We start from the raw sequence: 9,843 nt of genomic DNA, 5'->3' as shown, positions 1-9,843 counted from the left end.
ACATTCCTGAAGCAGTTTGTGTGACGAGCAACTTGCTTGAAGAAACTGTGCTTTGCCTCAAACCTCATGGTCCATTGCCCAACTAAAGGTCCAAAACGTTCAATCATTTGAGGATAATGCTCAATATAGTGATGTTTTGGTAACAGTTTTGTAGGGAAAAGCTCCAAAAATCTATATCTGTGTTCGACGATTTTACAGTCCAGGTAGGCAATAGTTTCTTGATTATGAAGAGGGGCGACAGAGAGTTCAACAATTTGTTTGAAATCAAGCAAAACATGCCAAGCAGGCTCTGCCTCTGGTATCAAGTCTCCAATTATAAATGGCAACAACCTCAACAGATTCCAATTTTCGTGGGCGTTTCCTCCAATGGTCTTGGAAGCGGCAGAAGTGCGCGGTATGGTATGAGGTTTGTTAGTTCTGTCCCCCCACTTGTATGGAAAGCTCAGGATAAGCTCATTTAAAAAGTGTTAAGCGATAGATATTTCTTGGAAATAAACAAACCAATGCAAAGGGCAATCTCAACTGGAACAACACCCTCAAATAAGTCGTGTGCAATGTCAGGAGGGTAGCCCCGAGTAACGTGAAAGTAAGATAATCTTTTTGTAAAAACACACTCTCTCTTTACCCCACAACAGATGGTGGCATTCTCTCTTGCAAATGTAATGTGCTTGTGATGCAAGTCTTTTGTACGATTTTCAAAATAACCTGACTGAACCGTTTTAGTCTGAATGTCTGCTCTTGTACCTGTACAAAATCTGCAGAAGTAGACACCAGAAAAGCATTCAATGAACCCTGCTATCCCGTGGGCTCCTAGGTTGTCTGCAATGACCGACTGGACAGTGCCTTTCACAGACGCTCCAAGACCTGAAATAAAAACACCATGTGTCTCTAGAACAGGGGTCACCAACCTTTTTTAGGATGAGGGCTACTTTCAAAAAATAAAACAAGTCGGGGGCTACTTTTACTCCTCTTTTTTTGTTTTTTGCAGTGTATATATTTATCACATTTTAACATTATTATATGCTGACCTTTAACCTTTGAGTGCTGTTTGGGTCTGTGGGACCCGTTTTCAGTGTTTACTAAAAGAAAATGTATGCAATTTAATTATTTTAACCTGCTTTATTTGGGGGTGGGCCTCATATCCTCTAGGGGGGTCCGGGGGCATGCACCCCCGGGAAGATGTTTTTTAAAATGTTGAAGTGAAATGCATCAATCTGGTGCACTTTGAGCACAAAATGAATTTATGGATACAGCTCTCAACTCTCAGATGAAAGGGAGCTGTATACTTTTCAATACTCCAATCATCTTTAGAATATGATCACAACCAATAACACATCATTTAAAACTTGTTTATTCTTATCTTATGTTACCTAGTAGTTAGCATTCTTTCTTTTTATTTATGCATATTTTACTAATCATTCCCCTTTAAACTGTTTTTTGTACTGCCCTATACACATTGGAATGATTTCTTACTTTATCTATATTACATAGATAAAAGTGTGCTCTCCCTAGCTCTCTCTCTCCCTACCTCCCTCGCTCGCTCTCTCTCTCTCCCTCTGTATCACTCGCTCACAGAGACTGTGTGCTCCTCCGTGGCGAGGACGGCTTGCGTTAAAAAATAATAAACATATTTGTAAAGTGGGGGGACACAAACGCGATTTCGAAAAGTGCGGGGGACATATCTCCCCCCCCCCCCCCTTGTCCCCAGTGGAGATTACGCCATGCGTGTGTGTGCGTCAAGTGGAATAAATATATATGCAAGTTACAACACACAGAGTAAAACTCTGCCCCTCATGTGCTGTATATAGGCTGGCACGATAGGCTGTTCAATGGGGCTGATGTGTCGTGTAGATTCTGCCAGAAGGAAAATCAGCGGGGAGGTGCCACGTTGCTTTTCTTCTCGACTGCAACGCTGGTCCCGCAAATCAAGCAAGAACGTGATTGGTCGATATTCATTGTGGGGGTGGGGAAGGAGGGGCGTTAGATATAGAGTTGTAGTAAGTAGATAGAGTTCGCTATGATTTATGTGTCGTTTATGCATAGGGTAGATTCTTTTAATTACATTTCCTTTTTTGTTTTGTGTATTTTATAATTTTGGATTTTCTTGGCGAGCTATTTTTAGAACATGCCCGGCGGGCGACTCACGTTGCCCCTGCGGGCGACTGAGTGCCCGCGGGCACCGTGTTGGCTACCCCTGCTCTAGAATGACCAAGTCTTGTAAAAGGGGATCTAAAATGTGTTCATATCCGTACTCTTTCACATCAATAGTCTTGCATAATACAGCTAAGTAGATGGAAGAAAGAGCTGAGTGAGATCCAGGTGGTAAATTATTCAAAATCCAATACACACCACAAAGTTTATGAGTTTTTCTGGACGTACCTATGGGGTTGCACACCTCAAAGTCATCAACATATAGTGATAATGATCATTTCAAATCCTCCCCAGTAAAAAGGCCATTTTCTTTTGAGTAAATTCCATCTCTTATCAACTTATACTGCCCTAAACACTGTGTACTTTTCTGTGTCTCGTGTGTGTGAATTACACTTTTTAGTATGTCACTGTTACTTAACAGATGCTGCAAAGAACGCAATATAGGAATATACTGATATGTTCTTTTACTCTTAGGATCAAGGATGTACTCAACTGGATTTACCACACTGAAATATTCTTTGTAATACTTTTTTCTTTTGAAAGATGTAGCGAGGGGGCCGTCTTTTGCAAAGGCTTTGGTCAAGGGATTAGATTTACACACTTCTTGAGCAAGCTCTTTGACAATGGACTCATCAATTTCAACACAGTGGTTTTTAAAAATGTCCGATAGGCCGTTAAAGGTTATCGGAACAGATGAGAAGCTTAACAAAAAGTGTAATTCCTGCAGTAATTCGTCAATTGCAGTTGCCGGTACAAACTAAATGTGTTCTAATTTCAGTAAAACAGAGGCAATTTTCTGCTCAATAACCTTGGGTAGATCTTCAGTATCAAAACAACCATGTGCATCTATACAAGTATCAGATTCTACATCTGCAGCACCATCAATAACAGAATTGTCAGATTCAATTAATCCAACAACTACAGTAACAACCTCAGCTTTGAAATCACTTAAAATATGGGGATTATGTTTCCTGTATTTATGAGTATGAAATGTATTGTAGATGTTAGTTTTAAAAACACAATCTTTAAACATGCATGTTACAGTTTCATTTCTCCGTAGATGTTCATTTACATGACTGAAATAAGCTTGTTCATTTGAAAGCTCAGGACAAGCACACAACTGACATGAAAATGTAGACAACTCAGATGGCTTTGGAGATGTTTGGGTTTTATGACTACAGTATATATGACTCAAAAGACTGTTCCACAATCTAAATGTGCAGGGGCAATTAGTGTATGGGCAAGGATACCGGAACCTGTTCCCATGATGTTTTAATTTGCCATGTTTAAGCAGCTTGTATCTACTTGCTACAGACTTTCCACACACCTTACATTGCCACACGCCCATTCACATATTACACCTAAAAAAAAAAAAAAAAATACAAGTTTCAAAAACTTCTCAATGCTATCAAGTATAAGAAATGAAATTATTGCATCACGTTCAAATTACTTACCTATATAGAGGTTGCCCATCCACAATGTTGATTTAGCTCCTAGATCTATAACAAAAATAGCACACGGTTAGTTTCCAAAGGTGAGGAATAAGCTATTCCTTGGCATTGTAGAACAATGCAGCAAACTAGCCAGATATTGAAATATTATGTAAATAAATAAGGCCTCTGCTGGATGTCTGTGATGTAGAGCAGCAGCTTGATTTAAAAATGATGCTACTTGGTGTAGAGGAAACTTCTGTGTAGCTATGCAGTGGGAGTCACCGACTCAGGAAGGAGACACGGGAAGAGCAGTAGCTTTGATGTCAAACACATGATGGTTTATTTGGAGTTAACGGCCGGAGGATTCACATCACAAGTCCAAGAGTCAGAGGTTCTGACTTCACGGTAGAGTTGCCACGTCAATTCTGGAGAGCCTCTCTCTTGCCAGCCCATCTAACTGGTTTCGCAGAGAGTAAACAACATATTTGAGAAGATAGCCTAAACAATGTGGGAACACTGAGCCACTTGCCTCGGACACCTATGACCTCGAAGATTTTACCTTGGAGTCCACAAATACAGAGAAGGAAGTGTCCCAGTGTACCCACAACACAGACCATCTGTATCCCAGTATTGACCGGTCACAGAATGGGAACAATAACATTATTGGCTAAGCCGCCTGTGTCCTTAAAGAAGGTAAACAGACATCGAGGTTTGTCCTGTATGTTACTAATTGGCGTCTTATGATAATTATTTCCACAACACTTGGTAGAAAATGTCGGTTTTTAAATCACTAATTAATTAGTATTATGTCATATTTGATTATTCACACCAACCCTAGTATGAGGACAACAACATGACAAACATCAATAAATCAATCAAATAATCACTAAATGAAATGAATGCTCAAATAACTATAAGAGGGAATAGGGAAATAATTAATAGTATAAATAATTGCAGGAGTAAATAAATACTTGAGAATGAAGACAAATTGGAAGAAAAATAAATACTAAATGAATAGTAAAATAAAGCATAAATACATGAGTAATTCATGAATATATACATAAATCAAGTACATAAATGCATGAATAGAAGTTGGTAAATTAAGAGGGCTCCAATATGTCTTACATTTATTTATTTTCATCCATTATTTATGCATTTCTTTTTTCTTTCCTATCCTAACTCTACTCTCTTTCTGTCTGGCTCGAGCTTCAGCTATAGCTAAGCCTTATGTCATGACGAAGAGTGGAGTTGATATAAGAAAGTATTAGATAGTGTTAGCTAAAAATACGGCACGAAAAGAACTCCAATGTAACTTGAATTACTAATGGCGCGTTTCCACTGCAGACCTCGCTCGGTTTGGTTAGGCCTTATTAGGCCCGGCTCACTTTTGGCGCGTTCCCACCGCAGCGGGTAGCTCGCTTTAAGCGTGCCGAGCCGTGCGGCCAGAAAAAAGGTGAAAAAGTAGCCCCGGGTCAAAACTAGGCCAAGTGGAAACGCAACCAAAAACGGCCCGTACGGCTCGGCACGCTTAAAGCGAGCTACCCGCTGCAGTGGAAACGCGCCATTACTCTCACGAATTCCCGGGTGTATCTGTGCTGCGATCACCGCATTGAGACAGACCGGAAGTACGGTGGCTAAGGCTAAGCTACTACTGTAATTATTGACGCAACCTAAGCGACAGAAACATACATAGCCCTCCTAATAGGGCATTCGGGCTTATGTTTGCAGGGCAACAAAGCACAAAATGTGCTGCTGGCTCTGGTTCATGCTTAGTACAAGCAGCACCCAACTAGCTAGGCCTCGTTTCGCTAGCTAGCCAGCCAGCATTGTGGCGCGAAACTAACTGCACGACGAATATACACATGCAGACAATTATATTCGTATAGCATAAACACGTTAAAATAACTGTTCATCTTCAATAACGTATGGTTAAGCAGCGGAATATTAAACAATTAGACTTACCTAAAGTCCGTTGATCGACGGTGTAGGTTGAAACCAAACGCCAAGTCAAGCGGGTAGCACATAGAAAACACCAAGGCTGCTTCTCAGGTCGATTAAATGAAATCCTTGCTTCCCTCACTTGCGTCGTTTCCCTGCCTCTAGTCCCTCCCACCAGGGAAGCATGGAGGGACGCAAGGAAACCACGAGAAGCAGGGAAATTAGTTTTAAGAGCAATGGGACGTCCTTTCCTCCGGAGCGTCACGTGAAGCGACGTCCGTTTGTGATGACGCCGCACAGCTGATCGTCTGACAGCAGCTCTGTCCCCGTTATTTCCACACACACCCCCGCCTCTGTTAGTGCACATTTACTGACACAAACATTTGTATCATCTGTTGTAGAGCCCAATAAATAAAATAAAACTAAGAACTCATTCTCAAAAAAGATAAACGCCATTCTTAAAATGTATAAACGAACAATAGTTTGATTAATATTGATTAGAGTGCACAATAGAAATAAAATAATTGAGAGAAGAAAAAGAGATATGTTATCTATCAAAACCCAGTTAGATTAACATTCATTGGATTGCACACTTTGTTTGTTTGTTTGGATATGTAGTAAATTAACATTTTAATAGCACTTAATGACTGACTGAATGGAAATGACAATAAATGAAAATGTAAAACGAAAAAAGCGATCATGAAAATGTTTCCAAAAAATGAATTAAATGATTTTTGACCACTTTTTTGTTCAGATATATCACATATTTGTAACTAAATGATACATGAATTGAAACAAAACACGGTATAAACTGAGGAGTGACTCCCGTGAGGTTAATGTATTTTTCTTCACTCTGCTCTCATGTCAAGAAGCATCAGATCAGTGCACTGCCTCGTCCAATCATTGAGCGATACACAGTAAGGGGGCGGGGTGAGTATCTGAGGATTTCATCGGAGGATGGTCTGGTGGTTCCTCGGTTATCGCTCCTCCATGATCGCTCCTCGCTCCTCGATCCTCGGTCCTCCGGCAGAAATAAGAGCCATGGGACGGTACTCAAGATGGCGCTGGCAAATCAACTTCCGGTGAGACCGAGGACCGAGGAGCGAGGAAATGAAAATAGTCGACCTGAGAAGCAGCCCAAGTCTACGTCCAGTGTGAACAGTCAACGTCAGTAACGTCATGCTTTGCGCATGCGCGTTACCTCCCTTCAGGGTCTGCCTCCCCTTTATGGGATTTAATAGAATAAACTGTACTAATTGTCTTACATTCCGTTTATATTCAACATATTCACGTTGTGTTTAATTGCTTGAACAAATCCACTTTATATTTGACAGATTTCAGTTATATTATATCTGAAAATATTGCTTCATATTCAGGGCTGCCAACACTCACGCATTGAGCGTGAGAGTCACGCAATTAACCCATATCTCACGCACTCACGCCACACTTGCCTTTCCTCACGCTTTTCATCCAAACTAAATGTATATAAATATAAAAAATAAAGTGAAGGAACAGCAAACCGAGCGGTCTACGAAATGAGACGGTCTTCTGGCTTGGTTTAGTAAAGCTGGAACTATGAGATTCGGATTTCACGGATCAATAACTCATGAAAACGTCATTCAGACACAAATGACGTCTCCTAAGTACTGTGGTAAGGTTGACAACGAACTACAATCACATGTTGATAAAAAAGAAAAGCCAATACGCGCCGTCCTCCGAGCTGGACACATTACATTGGTCTCTATCCGCAGCCGGAGAAGAAACGAGTGCTCAGGGACCGTCTGCAAAGTGCAACTCCCAAAAAAGAGAATACAATAATATTCAATCACTATTATACAGCTTATTACTACCAAACTCACCACACACATCAATAGTCTCCTGTGTGTCATACTACAGCAAGGAGTTTTGAAGAATATGCTTTTGAATAATTTTGGGGAATATTTTTAATGTCAAATCTTCAATAACTATGGCATCATCTTAAATAACTTTACTATTATACAGCATATTTCTACCAAACTCACTATTTGCATTGTTGTTGTTAGCATCTGGTTAGCTTAACGGATATTAGAAGCTGTTTCTAAAACAAGGAGAGGGAGAGCTCTCTCGAGAGATAACTACAGCTCAGTGAGGTAAGGGACTCTGTTTAACTTTAGTCTAGCTATCTTAGTGGGTCTCAAACGTTTTGGTCACCATTTATTAGAATAAATGAAAAACAGTTATGAAATACTATATGACAGTAAAACAAGAATACAGTTTAAAAGGTGAGTGATTTGTAAAATATCCATAAAGAAAAAGAAAATATGTTTACAGTTCTGTTTCATATAGGTTAGGTCAACTAGATTTTGTCTGTATCTGGGCAAAATCGACTGACGCTGACGTCATTGTCTTATCAGAAACATGGCTAAACAAATCTATTTTGGCCTCTGACATTGCCTTAAATGGTTTTAATGTGTATCGTACCGACCGGCCTAATAAAGGTGGTGGCGTTGCCATTTATGTTAAGAATAAGTTCAGTGTAACCACATTAGTTTCCAAATCGATCAGTAAGCAATTTGAATTTTTAGCCATAAATATAGAAGTGGCAAAGGGTCAACAGGTCATGGTCGTGGGCTGTTACAGACCCCCCTCAGCTGTCAAAGACTCCTGGTCTTCACTAGCAAATATTTTATCACAACTAGACTACAAGGAATTAGTGCTACTTGGAGATTTTAACTGGGACTGGTTAACTGCAGTGTCAGAGGATTTTAAAAACCTTTGTATCTCTTTGAATGTTACTCAGATTGTTGACAGTCCTACTCGCCCAAATATTAAGTCCCCTAATAAATCCTCCCTAATTGATCTCATTCTAACTAATGTTCCCCATAAATATTCATCTGTGGGAGTATTTGCAAATGATCTGAGCGATCAGTGTGTTGTAGCCACAATTAGGGACACTAAGGTCCAAAAGGTTAAACCTCGCATTATCATTAAGAGAGACAAAAAACATTTTGTTGAGCAGGGTTTTGTTCATGATCTGTTTGATTTTGATTGGGGTAAAATCGATCTGTGTGCTGATGTGGAAACCGCATGGTCTTATTTTTATCTTGGTTTTATGGAGATCATTGATAGACATGCACCCCTGCGTAAATTTAGAGTAAAGGGACGAGACAATCCTTGGTTTTCTGCTGAGCTGTCTAGTCTCCTTCATGAGAGAAACAAGGCCTGGGCAAAGGCTAGGCAATCAGGCTCAGAGGTAGAGTGGCTGCGTTTTAGGCAGCTAAGGAATAGCTTCACTTCAAATGTCAAAAGTGCAAAGTCGAAGTACTATTTGTCAGTTACCACAGACAACCTAAATAATCCTAGGAAAATTTGGAAAGCAATAAAATCGATATCCACCGGTGAGATCCGTAATGAGCTACCTCCGTGCCTTACCACAGCATCTGGCTCTATATCGGACAGGGCCACTATGTTAAATTGCTTTAATGAGCATTTTGTGTCCTGCGGTTCTATGTTTGATTCTGTGACTAACTCTGCTTCTGTGAACACCCCAATCCGTGACTCTGAACAATGTGGTCTGGAAAACCCTTTCAGTTTGACTCCTTTTACTGTCAATGTTGTTCATGAAGCCTTATCTAAGCTAGATCCTAAGAAACCGGCTGGCCCGGACAACGTAGAACCTTTCTTTTTAAAGATAGCTGCAGATTGTATTGCTCTTCCTCTCACTACTCTTTTTAACCTCTCCCTCAGCACAAATGCAATTCCAAAAGTATGGAAGTCAGCTTATGTCTTGCCTTTACTAAAAGGAGGGGAGGCAATTATTTTAAATAACTATAGGCCAATCTCTAAATTGTCAGTTCTGGCGAAGGTGCTCGAACGCCTAGTGAGTGAACAGGTAAAGGTGTTTTTATGTAAAAATGATATCCTGTCTAAACATCAGTCAGGCTTCAGAAAACAACACAACACCATCACTGCCACAATGAAAGTGGTGAATGACATTACGAGTATTTTAGATAATAAGCAGAGTTGTGCAGCTCTATTTATTGACCTGTCCAAAGCGTTTGATAACGTCGATCATCGCATCTTAAAAGCAGAGGCTACTCAGTATCGGCATATCCAGCCATGCAGTGGGTTGGTTTGTGAACTACCTCTCTGAAAGGTCCCAATGTGTTCACTTTGATGGGCTGTCTTCTGAGTGGTTAAACATTGCTAATGGTGTTCCTCAAGGTTCTGTTTTAGGTCCACTTTTATTCTCCATATATATCAACAGTTTAGGTGAAAATGTGGATGAAGCTACTTTACATTTTTATGCTGATGATACTGTGATGTATTGTGCAGGTCCCTC

The 9,843-nt window shown here is 40.2% G+C and overlaps 1 long non-coding RNA gene across 1 annotated transcript; it reads right to left on the bottom strand.

The window, feature by feature from the left end:
* Positions 1-550: 550 nt before the first annotated feature.
* LOC117557095 lies at positions 551-3,807 on the bottom strand. The gene is made up of 3 exons (XR_004570655.1): positions 3,606-3,807; positions 3,479-3,512; positions 551-864 (listed from the first exon to the last, which is right to left on the bottom strand). It is a non-coding gene; the product is annotated as an uncharacterized LOC117557095 (long non-coding RNA).
* Positions 3,808-9,843: the final 6,036 nt, after the last annotated feature.

The sequence above is a fragment of the Gymnodraco acuticeps genome, unplaced genomic scaffold (assembly GCF_902827175.1).
Source record: "Gymnodraco acuticeps unplaced genomic scaffold, fGymAcu1.1, whole genome shotgun sequence".
In the NCBI taxonomy this organism is placed as follows: Eukaryota; Metazoa; Chordata; class Actinopteri; order Perciformes; family Bathydraconidae; genus Gymnodraco; species Gymnodraco acuticeps.
The sequence above is the reverse complement of the archived record's forward strand: the minus strand, read 5'-3'. Positions and strand labels throughout refer to the sequence as shown.